At 38.3% G+C, this 13,121-nt stretch overlaps 1 protein-coding gene across 8 annotated transcripts in view; it reads left to right on the top strand.

The window, feature by feature from the left end:
- The window catches only part of NLGN1 (neuroligin 1), a 768,195-nt gene that overhangs the window by 562,457 nt on the left and 192,617 nt on the right, over window positions 1-13,121 (top strand). The gene's annotated exons all lie outside the window — the stretch shown is intronic.

The raw sequence follows: 13,121 nt of genomic DNA, 5'->3' as shown, positions 1-13,121 counted from the left end.
ACTTTATTGATTAGCTCTTGGGCCATAGCAAAGTGCAGAGTTCCAGACACAAATTATTACTAAAAATATCTGATAAAAACAGTATAAAATTGAATTGGATAAAATATAATTTAAAATGAAATTGGAATCAAATTACAGTTTAAAATGAAATTGGAATCAAATTACAGTTTAAAATGAAATTGAAAACTTGAAATTTGCCACATGTGTTCTTCTTGGCTTCTAGGTGCTCACTAAAAAAGGATTTTTTGAAATGAGCATCAGAGCATTGGTATTTCCTATATTATTATTAACATGCTCTGGTGCTAAGGAGTTCTTCTCCCAACTCCTTACCTGAAAAGAAATCTGTTTCAAATGCAACACAAGCAGAGGAGAGGAGTTTCACTTTCAGTTTTACTTTCACAGCAGGAAGCAGCTTTACTACAGAACAGTTGAGCTAAGCCACGCCCAGCCTCCTTCCTGCTGACACAGCAAATACTGTTTGAGTTTCCAAACACCCCTCAACTCTTTCACACACTGACAGGATGCTAGCCAGATGAATACCGATGGATGCTGTGGACTGGGACATTCTACTCCCCTTCCCCCTCTGTTCCAACTGCCAGTTGCATTATATTAACACACTCTGATGCTACAGAGTTACACATTCTACATTAAGTTTCAGGCTGCAAGTGTCAATTTATCAAGCCCGAGCATATAGTTCCGTAGTGAAGCACGGGTGTCCAACTAGTTTAATATATAGATAAATAAAATATGACAAAATTATATTTTGGTATCATCCCTACAATCTACCCCAATCAGTCCCACATTTGCTGATCTCAGCTGAACCATTTTGCTCAGATACTATGCTGTGTTAAATATTATTTTCAGATTCTGGTTGCACATAAGGTAAGTTGTTTTGATATGGGGATCCCAATGGGTCATTTGTTTAGTATATAGACCAAGTTATCTGTCTCTCACCCTCTTATACAGTCAAATAGGATGTGAGTCAGGTCTTCTATCTCTGCCGCTCCGCAAATGCAGAGATATCTATTATAGGGATTCCCCTATTATAGGGATAGAATGGAATCTCCCATATCTGACCATTGTGTCGAGCTGTTTGAATCTCACTTGCGTAAATATCTCCCTAAGATGTTTTCGCAGTTGAAACTTTAAATAGCTGTCTATTTGAAAAGTGCATTGACTGTTAAAAAGTCCAGTTCTCAAATGTTGTATATAACATGTATTCCCAAATAAATTTATTTCCATGAAATGTTCTCCAAACAAATTTGATTTTGTAAAATAATTTCCTATCGGCAGTGCTTATCATAATTAATGTCAATCTCATGGTCATCCATAGAACACCAGAGGAAGGACAAATGGCACTGCAGGTTTTGTGATGTCAGCACAGAAATGGCAATAGATTTTTAAAGCTTATGTATGTCTATAACTAAGCAGGCTACAGGTAAAAAGAATGTAATGCATACTCATAATTAAACATAAGCACACTACAAATAAATGCACAGTATCAATCACTATCAACAGTAGTTGGAGCAATGCAAGACATTTTCCTAATCTCAGCATGACCATTATGTGATTAATTGTCGTCCTGTTTTTAAATCTAATTTATTTGTTTGTAATGGGAAGGACATCCCATATTGTGACTGATCATTAGTTTTCTTTGAATTTTCACATTAAACTTGGCAGCCTGCCTTTGTTGACATCATCCACTATGCAATTAATAAAAATATAAATCTAATGTAAGTAAGCACATTCACTATGGCAAAAGTAAGTGTATTCTTAAACAAAAATATGTAAGTAGTTTTGTCTGCATAGAATGAAATGAAGCACATTAAAATGAGTTAAATGTCTGTCTATCATCTATCTATCTATCTATCTATCTATCTATCTATCTATCTATCTATCATTTATCCACCCATCCATCCTTCTATCCCTCTTGAATATTCAACATCAGCAAACCTTAAACCAGTGGCAAAATGAGAATAAGGAATTAATGGAAACCATACGGGGGTATTTATTATGGGAAATCCCAAAGAGTTGGCTTTATATTACTCCTGCTTTAATCCCTTTATATACTTAGCAGTACAAAAATAGAGATGATGAGGCCATCAAGTGATTCCTCCTCTATTCTGCACCAAGAAAATAACAAGTTGGTTGAATAATTTGCTTGGGGAAAATAATTTGATTAAATTTCTCATGACATACAGACCACTGCTAAATTTCTTACAAGATAAAGAGAAGAATTAATTTTTGACTTTGAGATTTGATGATTAGATGTGATTTGACTAGAGAAATATTTGGTTTTTTTCCAATATATGGGAATCCATGTTTGATAATTTATTTGTCAGGGTTCCAAGTAACACTCCCAATGAAAGAAGACTCCGAGACTTGAGGTTCCTCAAAGTTCAATTTTATTAGAGGTGTAATATTGGCACATCTGGGAAAACCCGAATCTGAAAGTTTCCAGGTTTTCCCCACCCAAAGAAAAGTCCTAGTCCCTTCCCCTGCACCACAAGTTCATCACATGGTCCAATCAAAATACCGTCCCAACTGGAGATGCCTCTCAGCCACACTCCTCCAGGTGCAGTGCAAAATGTCCTTGACTCTTTGAGAAAGGAATGTTATTATGACTATATATCATCCCTGCTCCACACAATCCCCCATCCCATTTTCCCACAGCAGTACATGTGGCAGGCCTGAAGGTCCAATGCAAAAGATGGCTTCCAGGCCTGACATTATTGTGTGTTAAAATTAAGACAGGAATATAAAACAAATATTGGTTTTTAGTGTTGATTACCCTGTTTCCCCGAAAATAAGACATCCCCTGATAATAAGCCCAATCAGACTTTTGAGCGCATGCACTAAAATAAGTCTCCCTCCAAAAATAAGCCCTCCCCAAAAATATTTAAATGCAGAGCTTGAAATCAGGTAAGATGGCAAGAGGAACCCCATCTTGTTCCAAGTGCCCTAAAATAATAAGACCTCCCCGAAAATAAGGCCAAGTGCTTATTTTGGGGTTCAAAAAATATAAGACAGGGTCTTATTTTTGGGAAAACATGGTATTAGTATTTTAAGATATTTTAAACATTTAAACATATTATTCATGTAAACCAAGAGAAAAGTTGTTGTATTGTATTATTTATCTCTCTACTGAAAAAAGTTCGAGATCACTTTTATTATATATTTGTCTGATGCATTTTTTCTGGTCACTTTTTAACATCTCTTGCTATTTCCCTTCCTTTTTTTCCCCTTCTATGTTAGTTTGTATTTTAATGTTTGTTTTTGAAATATAATAGTTTTAAAAAAGGAAACAAGTTGGTGGCAGGAAGTGTGTGTATCCAACAGTCTTGAGATTGAAATAGTAAGATGCAAACATGGATTTGCCTCATCATATACAGAAGTGAGAAAGTGTGAGATAAACAGCACGGTACAAATGCAGACTTTCAAAATGATGACTGTGAAATTTCCTGGGCCTACATTCTTTGAGGTGTCACCTTCTCTTTGATTGAATATTAGCAAATGCTAGAAGTGGTTAGTGGATTAGGAAGAAGATTCCCCACCCCTTACCCAGGGAACAGCAACCCGCGACTCTGGAGCCGCATGTGGCTCTTTCATCCCTCTGCTGTGGCTCCCTGTTGCTCAAAATATGCATTACAACCACCAATGTGTGATACCCATCGGCACACAATTTATTGAACTTTTCGACCCCCAGTAGGCCAACCATGGATAAATCCAAGAAAAGAAAAGTTTCAGAAGAAAACAATGTTTAATTCAACTACATATGCTAGTTCTGCGGCTGCTCAGAAAATAGTCAGGCACAGGGAGGATTTTGTGCCTTCCAGTATTTTCTGTGGGAAACGGGTCCAAATGGCTCTTTGAGTGTTTAAGGTTGCCAACCTCTGCCCTACCCCATTGCATTTTAAACTTTGGTTTTTAAACTTTCTTCCTTTTAATATTTTATGTTTTGTATGTTGGGTTTTATGATGTTGTAAGCCACCCAGAGTTATTTGACAGTGAGATGAACAGCGTATAGATTTAAAAATTAATTAAAATAAAAATATTAAAAGAATGTGTGTTAATATGTTTCAGACTGTCCCTCTGTATTTTGTAACATGAAAAAAAAGCATTTAGAAGGACTAAATAAACAAGAATGTGCCTAACTTCTTGTCTATACTTCTTGCAATATCTACCCATAATATGGAAGAATTTTCACAATTTGCTTTTTTTCTCAGAAATGTGATATTTTTTATGTATCTTTATTTATCAAAGGAAAGTATCCTTTAATCATATTTAAAGTTGTTTTTTTTCCACATGAGGGTTTTTTTCACATGAGAACTTTGTTCCTGAAATTTGACAATTTTAGGAAATAATTTTAGAGTATAATTTTTATATTTTATACTGGTGCAGAATCTGGCCGCGCGGGTACTTATGGGGGCGACATGGCGCTCCCACGTGACACCTCTCCTGCGTGAACTGCATTGGCTTCCAGTGGTCTTCCGGGTGCGCTTCAAGGTATTGGTTCTCATCTTCAAAGCGCTCCATGGCTTAGGGCCCGGTTATTTACGAGACCACCTTCTGCCTCTGATAACCTCCCACCGGCCAATACGCTCCCACAGAGAGGGCCTCCTCAGGGTGCCGTCGGTCAGGCAATGTCAGCTGGCGACCCCCCGGGGAAGAGCCTTCTCTGTGGGGGCACCCACCCTCTGGAATGAACTACCCCCAGGGATACGACTGATCCCAGACCTCTGGACCTTCCGCCGGCCCCTGAAGACTTTTTTATTTCAGCAAGCCAGGCTGGGTTAAAAATCTTTTAATTGGGGAATTTTATGGGTAAGGGGTTTTAAATTGGGGAAGCCAAACATAAATTTAATTTCATTTTGAAGTATTTTAATGTTTGTATTGTGCATTTTTAATTTTGGCTGTTCACTGCCCCAAGTCCTTCGGGAGAGGGGGCGGTATAAAAATTTAATAAATAAATAAATAAATAAATAAATAATATTAAAAAACATGTAAGCAGATAGAAATCCCTCCAGCATCTCTTCGATCACTTTTGTTGTGTTTTATAGGATGCGGTTGAGAAGTAAAAATTTTTAGTAACTTGGATGATTTAAAAGTAAAATGTCTCACATTTTAAAAGTGTGATCTGGGGTTATGCTCCGGGCCCTGAAGCCCTATGATGCATGAAACTCTTCTGACGAAAGTGTTAAATTTACAAGAGAAGCTGTTATTTTCTTATTTTCTTCATTGTGACATCGATTTGTATGGCTAACATTTTAGTAATAAAAGGCATAATATAAAGCTGCAGCCTGCTGCGAGGGGGAAGTCTACACATTGAGTGAACACTGCAGGACCTATTCATAAATATTCATTAAGGCCTGCTTCATTGAAAATGAAATTTAAGTACTTAGGATAATGGAAGAAAAGTAGATGGAATGGCTTTCACATAAGCTGAGAAAAGAGGGCTCAGAACGAGACAAACGGAAAAAAGAGGGTGGATGGGGGGGTGGGAGATGATAACTGGAATTTAATATTATTACAGGATTAAAACACTGGGGGAAGTATGTAATTCTGAAACTGCAATGCCTTCTTGCATTTGGAGTAAATAAAATAAGTCGACTTGGTTTGCATTCTATGGAAGGAGTGTCAGCCTCAGAGGTCTTAAGCAACATGCCCACTGGTAGGCTATAGCAGATTAATACACAGGGACCCCTTGATTTAAAACCACAAAAGACCGTTTCTGTTGCTAAACAAGACAGTTGTTAAGTGAGTTTGCCCAGGGGTGAAATCCAGCAGGCTCTGACAAGTTCTGGAGAACCAGTAGTGGAAATTTTGAGTAGTTCGGAGAACCGGCAAATATCACCTCTGGCTGGCCCCAGAGTGGGGAGGGAATGGAGATTTGAATTGTTGTAAGTAGAAGATTACCTGTAGCTGTTCTTTTAATTCCTGCAGTAATCTTAATTAGGTTGACCTGCATTTCCTGCTTTGTGATGGAGTGTTTTTCTTTAAAAAAAAAAAAAAAAGGTGGGGGGAGAAAAAAAAATCCCCATTTTTTTTTAAAAAAAGATGGATTCATGGATTGAATGAGGTTCTGCTCAGGTTTACTCATTTCTTGTTTATCTCTCATTTCGACTGTTGTTTCACGCTGCATAAGGTGCTACCTTTGAAGACTGTTCAGAAACTTCAATTGGTAGTATGCGGTGTCATCCATAGTTCTAAATTCACCTTAGTAAAACCATGTAAGATCACCACTTCACAGACTGGACTGGCTTCTTATAAACTTGGTGCTCTTTCTGGGTGGAATTCAACTTGATGGTTATTACCCACTTATAAAGCCCTTCATGGCATAAGGCTAAGTTAAGTTATAAGAGTGCTTACCTCTGATTATATCTGCCTAACTTTCAAGAGCCAACAGAATGGGGATGTTTCAGATTTCCTCTATGCCAGGGGTCTCCAACCTTGGCAACTTTAAGACTTGTGGACTTCAACTCCCAAATTTCCTCAGACAGCAAAGCTGGCTGAGGTACTCTGGGAGTTGAAGTCCACAAGTCTTAAAGTTGCCAAGGTTGGAGACCCCGGCTCTATGAGACAATGTCATATGGTGGAATGCAGTAGATATTCCTTTTGTGTTGGGTTAATGTATCTCCTGAGATTCAAAGGCCTTCAGTGCTATTGGCTTTCCATAAGGCTTTAAAAACCTGTTTTTTTTCCTCCAGGCATCAAGCCAGTATGTTGGCTGACCCTAACAAGTAAATGATTTGAGGGTTGATTGTATTGTGTTTTGGCTTCAGTTTCAGCTGTTTATGTATTGATTTGCAGTTTTAATCTTTATTGTTTATCTTTGCAATTTAATTCTGTGTTTAATTCTATGTTACGTATGGCAGATATACAAATTGAAAGTTTGCACAATAAGTTGCTTAGCCAACTAAGCTATATAGCACACTCTTCACAAGTTGTAAAGGCCAGACGCCATAGGTTGTGCTGGATAAAACAATGCCATGGCTGTTTGCCATGGCAGTAACACACATGGAGAGCAAGAGTGCTATTGGACAAAAGTTGTGCTGTGCTGCTTTCAAAAATATAGCCTTACTTTTCAAATTCCCTAAAAAAAAGGTGGGGGGGAAGGAAAAACAGACACCAGAAATCTGAGGAGACTAAGTACACTATAACAAAAATAGACATTAAAACAACACTTAAGGCAAGTTTTAAATAAAACGATCAAACAATTGCTAATTAAATTAAAGTAATCAGTAGTCAGCAAAACAACAGCAGCATCAACAGAAAGCCTTAAGGTACCATAAAGAATAATAGATTTATTGTTGCAAAATACATGAAATGCTATATTCCATAGGGAAAGGAAGAAGAAAAAATGTAGACATCAAAGTAGTGTAGACTATGGCTATTCTGTGTAAAGCTTAAAAGTCATTTGAAAAGAATAGTGACTGCTAATTATTCAATCATCCCACATTTTTTGCTGTTAGTCTTGGGTTATAGCAAGATAAAAAAAAAACATTTTCTTTATTTAAACCCTTAGGAGGAGAATGAAGCTTCTTGATTAGCCCTAATGTACCCGAGCAGCCTCTAAGGGAAGAGATCATTTCAGACCTAAAGCCCCCCACCCCCAACCCCAAACACTCCCTGAAATTACTTGCTTGGCAAATCAGTAGACAAGGGATAGAGTTACTTGTGGGATGTTCCAAAATAGTGATACCATTTCTGAAAAGGCTCTCCATTATGTTTACAACAGGAAATGAATGTGATGTGGGATAGGCTTTTTCCATATTTTCCATAGTTTAGGAAAACTAGAAGTTGCCTTACATGATGTCAGATTGTAATCTATTTTAGTATTAGTTAATAAATTGGTCAACCAACCAACAAGTTGGTTTTAGTATTAGCTGACAAGAATCTGGAAGCTCCTTGGGCAAATTTGTTTTTGTTGTTCAGTCACTAAGTCATATCTAATTCTTCACAACCCTATGGACCATATTATAACAGACATCTTGTCCTCCATTATCTCCTGGAGTTTGCCCAAATTTATGTCTATTGCTTCAAGGACACTATCTAACCATCTCATCTTCTGCCATCTCTTCCTTTTTTGCCTTCAATCTTTCCCAACATCAGGATTGTTTCCAATGAGTCCTTTCTTCTCATTAGGTGGCCAAAATATTTGAGCTTTAGTCCTTCCAAAGAACAGTCAGGGTTGATTTCCTTTAGGATTGACTGATCTGATCTCCTTGCAGTCCAAGGGACCCTAAAGAGTCTTCTCCAACACCAAAATTTGAAAGCATCAGTTCTTTGGCCCTCAGCCTTCTTTATGGTCCATCTCTCACAGCCATACATTATTACTTGGACCTGTGCAAATAAATAAGCCCTAAAAGCATATTAAGGCTCTTAACCAAAAATACAGTTATTTGGTTTTTGTAGTAATATTGGAATTGCCAAATTATACTCCAAAACCATTAATTGTGACTTGGCCATCCAGCTAGACATAAAGCTGCTAACGTCATTGCTGCTTCCTTTTCCTACATCATCATCATCATCATCATCTGCTGTCAATTCATATGTGATTCCTACTGACTACTTAGATTTTTCCAAGAGAATTTATTCCTTCCAATGGTGAACTCACCACCACTATACTATGTTCACCCACCTTGCTATTGGTTGTCCTTTTCTTCTCATTTCTTCCACCTTTCCCAGCATTAGAGCCTTTTCTAGGGAGCTGAATCTTCACATGATGTGTCTGAAGTAGAATAACTTGAGCTTGATCATTTGTTCCTTGAGTGAAAACTCTAATGTGAGAACTCTAGGTTGATGTCTTCAATTAAAAAACAAAAAGGACTGGGAGTGACATGATAACCATATTCCAGTATTTGAGGGGCTGCCACAAAGAAGAGGGGGATCAAGTTATTTTTCAAACCACCAGAATGGCAAGACAAGAAAAAATGGATGGAAACTAACCAAGGAGAGAAGCAACCTGGAGTTAAGAAGAAACTTCCTAACAAAGAGGGCAATTAACCAGTGGAACAGCTTGCCTTCAGAAGTTGTAGGTGCTTCATCATTGGAGGTTTTAAAGAAGAGACTGGACAGCTACCTATCTGAAATGGTATAGAGTCTCCTGCTTGAGCAGGAGACTGGAAGATCTCTAAGATCCCTTCCAGCTGTATTCTGATTGACTGTATGCCCTCCGCTATTTAAGGAGTTATTAAATGGAGCAAGAAAAGGGTATGTCTTAGATTTTGGAGATTCCACTGCCTTGCAAATAGAGGGCTACAATAGAAGTCATATATAGTAGTACAGCCAGGTGCTACAGCCTTTTTCTTCATCAAAAATGAAAAGAGGGACTCCTTTGGGCTTGGCTTAACACCATTGGGCCTATCATGTTCAGGTTAATTAAACAAGACCTGGAGAAGCTGCAGATTTTTAAAAACAATTTTAACAATTTCCATCCTTAAATGCCTTGCCTCTTCTTTCTGATGCACAACTCAACAATCCATCAGGCTGAATGAGAACAACCACAATGAAAAATGGTTTTTAAGAAAAGACTGGACAGCCACCTGTCTGAAATGGTATAGGGCAATGATGGCTAACCTTTTTGCCATCGTGTGCCAAAAGTGTGGGGAGTGTGGGGGGGTCGCTCATGCAAGTGCCCACACCCATAATTCTATGCACCCCACCCCCACGTATGTGTGTGCGACACCCCCCCGTGCTCCCCCCACTTTTGGCATGCAATGGCAAGGTAGGCCCGTTTTTCGCTCTCCCCAGGCTCCAGAGCCTTTCTAGGAGGCTAGGGAAGGCATAAATGGCCTTTCCCACTCCCCCGGAGGCCCTCCGGAGGCCGGGAACAGCCTTTTTCCTGACTTCTGGTGGGCCCAAAAGGCCCAAAAATCAGCTGACCAGTGCACACATGCATGCCGGAGCTGAGCTCGCGTGCCCACTGATATGGCTCTGTGGCCACCTGTGGCACGCATGCCATAGGTTCGCCATCACGGGTATAGGGTCTCCTGCTTGAGCAGGGAGTCATGTACGTCATGTGACGCCACCATGACGACACGAGTTTGACACTCCTAACCTAGACCCATGCCATGTTACAGTATATGCCTACTTTATGTGATTTGAAATCCTTCATTTTCTGATTAGAATCACATGGGAATGAAAGAATAGTTGTTGTGCTGTTCCTGCAGATGCCATCATGGGTGCAACTTGTTCAGGAGAGTGCAATTTCCAAATGTTTGTGTCATCATAGTTCTGTTTTAATTCTCCATTCCTGATCCGCAAGATTGAATCAGCTCCCCCATCGGGTACATTATGATTGAGCAAAAATATCATTCTCACATTCATTAAATCTTTCATTCCAATACAGATTAGGCTTGGAAATGTGAAGACAGTCTTTGAATGAGGAATTAACTAGATGAATGGATAAGAGGAAAGTAGAATTCGTATGTCAAATATCACGATGATTTAAGGGCTTCTCAATCCTCCTTTCTTAGCTTTTAAATTTGGGTTTATACATGACTCAAGCTTAAGGCATGGATTTTTATTGCCTCACTTTTCTCATAATTAATCTCTCCAGACTTTTTCCTTCTTCATGGGAGGCCGTCTCTTTAATTGCTTCTAAACAGTGGGATGGAATTGTGATTGGCCCCAAGTCTCTCTGGTCTTAGAAAAGATGTCAAAATGCATCTCTTTAATTTAGCTTTCATACTGCCTTTAGTGATGAGGTTCATGAGTGTTTCATTTTTTAAAAAGTTATTATTGAAACTCAGCTTTCCATTACAATTCTAGTAATCAACCTTGATGAAGAATTTAATTTTTTTTACCTTGCCTGAGTCTACATGTGTATGTCTTTGTTGCAGCTGAAGTTTTTAATTTACCATTCTCAGCTGAGGATGTTCCACCAGATTGAAGAAATGACCTTTATGTTGCAATAACATTCTTAGAGGCATCAGGAATTAGCATTTTTCATCTATCATTCTTGTAGGCCTTTAAAATATGTGCACATTCTGTTATGTTATTCCTGTAATGATGCTATTGCCTTAAGTGAAGCTGTATTCTCCTCAGTGCAATTATAGACCAGAAAATGGTACTCTTCTTACTGTGTTCTGTTATTATCACCACATTTTATGAAACAAAAATCGTTTTGTTAAAATTAAAAACAAGAAAATATTGTAATCCTATAGATACAGCACTTTATGGGCTGAAAAATCTAAGCCGGATCCCAAATCTGAGCAGAGAGATTGCTTCAGTTGTGTAAATGTTTTAAGCAAAAATATGAATAAGTGTGAGGTCTTTGGTGTGGTCTCTGAACTTGGTTCCTTCCTCACAGGCATTTCATCTCCTAACTAGATAACATCATCAGTGCTAGAAGGGAGTGGGGTTTGCTGTCTGTTTATACATAAGTGTCTTTTTCAGTATTGGTGGGAGAATTCTTGATTAGGCTGTTGCTTACTGTTTGATTCTTTGTCTGAGTAGTTCATTGATTGGAGTAATGTTGACCAGATTATTGTTGGTTTAGTATTAATCTGTAAGGGAAAAGGAAGTATTCCAGTTTTATAAATACTTACACTATCTAGTAAGCATTGTGTAAGTGTTTGATCTTAATCCATACATTACCATAATATTATGCTGTCCTGATGAAATAATTTAACTGGGCTAAATTCCCTTTGGTGGCTATTTGTTAAGGTTCACCAGTTCAATATTCATCTTTACCTTCTTTCTCTCATGATTTTCTCTTTCTGCGAGTTTTCTCCCTCTCCCTCTCCATTCATTCAATCATTATCCCATATTTTATTTATTTCTAAAGATTAATTTGGATATAGTATAGCTGTGACGGCGAACCTATGGCACACGTGCCAAAAGTGGCACGAAAGCCATCTCTCCGGGCATGCCAGCCATCACCTGTTGCTCTTCCTTGTTCCAGCGCGCACATACGTGCTGGCTAGCTGGTCTTCACATGTGCATGTGCACCAGAAACCGGAGGCCCAGATGACCAGCGTGCATGTGCATGCTGGAAACCGGAAGCTCAGCTTCCTGGTGCGAGCATGCACGCTGGGGAACTGCTCTTCCAGTTTCCAGTGCTCCTGCACGTGTGCACCAGAAAGCTGCTCTTCTGGTTTCTGGCGCTCCTCCCGGTGCACATGCTCCTGTTTCAGCACTCAGTGCCGAAAAGTTTCTCCAACACTGTACTGCAGTCATACTTGACATGCATAGTCCAGGCAACCTATGAAGGAGACAGTTAATAAATATAGACACACTATGATGGTGCTTAATCCGATACTGAAGCCTCTACAAGAAATTAACCAAGTTCAGCAAACTTCAAAAGCTCAGTAGTCCCAATGTTAAATCATACGTATTCCTTATAATTGTTTTTAAAATGTTGCTCCTAGAATTGAACCTTAAAATATTGCAAAGATTATCTAACTGTCCAAACAAACACTTGGTGATTTATTAAAGTGTTTTGTTAACTGGGTTTATTATCCTGATATTTAAAGCTGGACTGATGATTAAATAGGCAAATATATTTCAGAATTAGGACAAGCTTGCCTTCCCATTTAATGCACATGTTAAAACTTTCAATGCAGAAGTTAATAAAAGGATAATTTATTTACCAACCATCCATTAATGTAAGAAAATGGTTTTATTTGCTTGGGTTGAAATACTGTATGTATTCAGGAAAACAAATAATGGTTTTGTTAAATATATCTCTGCTATATATTTAGCAGAGTTTATTTCATGTGTTACTTGGCTCACAATCTGATTACATTTTATTTTATTATCATAATTAAACTGCAGGTGTCATTAGAAGGAGTTTTATTTGGGCTTGTAAAAAATAAGGTGCACTACTGACTTGAAGTATTTACTATGTTAAAAACGTTCCCAAAGGAACTAAGTGTGTGTATTGCGTTTGTTGCTTTGGTGGCAGCTGTCAGAATTTGTTGGCCTAGTAAACGTGCGAAAGAATATTAATACGAAGCAGTTTTTGCTAAAAACATCTCAGAAAAGAAAATGCTAGACTGGTCATTCCACAAAAGCTTTAGCCTGGCAGACGGCAAAAAATATTCAAGTCCCTCACAGTTGCCTGAATTGTGAGATAGGTGGCAAATAAATTTGATAAATAAATAAAAATTGATAAA

The sequence above is a fragment of the Pantherophis guttatus genome, chromosome 6, assembly GCF_059756535.1.
Source record: "Pantherophis guttatus breed Tessera chromosome 6, ASM5975653v1, whole genome shotgun sequence".
NCBI classification, from domain to species: Eukaryota; Metazoa; Chordata; class Lepidosauria; order Squamata; family Colubridae; genus Pantherophis; species Pantherophis guttatus.
Note: the sequence above shows the minus strand (reverse complement) of the source record. Positions and strands in the feature narration are given on the sequence as shown.